This window comes from Aplysia californica, unplaced genomic scaffold, assembly GCF_000002075.1.
Source record: "Aplysia californica isolate F4 #8 unplaced genomic scaffold, AplCal3.0 scaffold00725, whole genome shotgun sequence".
In the NCBI taxonomy this organism is placed as follows: Eukaryota; Metazoa; Mollusca; class Gastropoda; order Aplysiida; family Aplysiidae; genus Aplysia; species Aplysia californica.
Window position 1 is genome coordinate 79,752 of NW_004797995.1, and position 1,298 is coordinate 81,049.

The 1,298-nt window shown below is 43.8% G+C and overlaps 1 protein-coding gene across 1 annotated transcript in view; it reads right to left on the bottom strand.

The window, feature by feature from the left end:
* Positions 1–553, bottom strand: part of LOC101850117 (uncharacterized protein DDB_G0283697) — a 27,209-nt gene extending 26,656 nt beyond the window's left edge. The window contains exon 1 of the mRNA XM_005108835.3: positions 164–553. The gene's annotated coding sequence lies outside the window, so the exon portion shown is untranslated. The remainder of the gene's footprint in view (positions 1–163) is intronic.
* Between the last annotated feature and the right edge of the window lie 745 nt (positions 554–1,298).

Sequence of the window (1,298 nt, forward strand, 5' to 3'; positions counted from 1 at the left end):
ACACACACACACACACACACACACACACATACACACACACACCAAAACACATACAGGTTGATATCACCCTCCTTACCACCCAAAACATCCGTAAAACAAAACCAGGAAGATATCAACACCCCCAGTCACCCCATAAGCTCACTCAGCAACATTCAGTACTCACCTATTCCGGTAACTCACTCGCTCGGCCAACGAACACAGAAGGATCTACTACGACGCACTTAAGTACAGGAAACCCGGAAACATACACAAACACGACCATTTATCACGAACAACTAAATAACAGTCGGAAACACGCGCTGGGAAAGTCGTAAACGAAAAAAAATATCAAAAGAGCAACTGGGAAACAGACTGGTATTTTCACCTAATAAACAGTTACGGTCGCCTCTCGCTCTTTTATTCCTAACAAACTTAATAAGAAACTGGACTTCCTATTTGCCCTCGCTACCTATCTCTCTATCCCCGCGGTGCTATCTTCGTTCAGGCATCTCACCCTCGTTTGTTTTGGGCATAGAGTGCAGACGTCGGAGCCAGGGAAGAGAGCGGCAAAGCAGCAAAGGCGGCTTCTGGAAGACAGGTAGGTTCTAAATCTTGCTTGCTCTTCTTGCATTTCTTTGGGAGACGTCCAAACCATTCATAGCTCAGCACTCAGAGCCAATCTGCTGGTTCGCCCTTTTCCCATCATGCCGCACAGCCGGTGGTTCCGGAAGTGGTGGTGGCAGAAGGTTGATGGGTAGTTGCTCTTTTTGTTGTGGTTGATTTTTTAAATAGGTAAAGTCCGGTCCAGAGTATATTTTTTGATTTTGTACAGGGTTGGGAGTAGGGTTGTAGATGGGGGAGGGGTTGTTGGCTGGGGTTTTTATGTCGTCGGAGCTGATATGGCAAAGAAATTAATGCTTGTCAAAGACAATTGTGGAATACACGTCATAACTATCATAATATACGAATGAAGATGGAAACCTTTTTTTTTTACAAGGTTGTTGTTTGGGGGGGGGGGGGTTGATGGCCTCGTTTTGGTTGCAAATAAACTCTTTGTCATGAACAAACTCTTACAAACAACGTTCACTTTCTTTGTGGTAGGATGTCTAGAAATCTCTTTGGATTATGATATAAAGGATCGAGTTTGCAAACTTACTGTTCTATTTGCTTTGGGTGTTTACATCATGCTGCTTTGCATGGACCCTTGTGCGAAAGCCTGTTAGAAACGTGTGTTACTGAGCCTTCGATTTACGGTTTCTGTTTAATTGAAGATATACACATACCTGTTTTATCAATTTTTTATCCGTGCGAGGAATGGG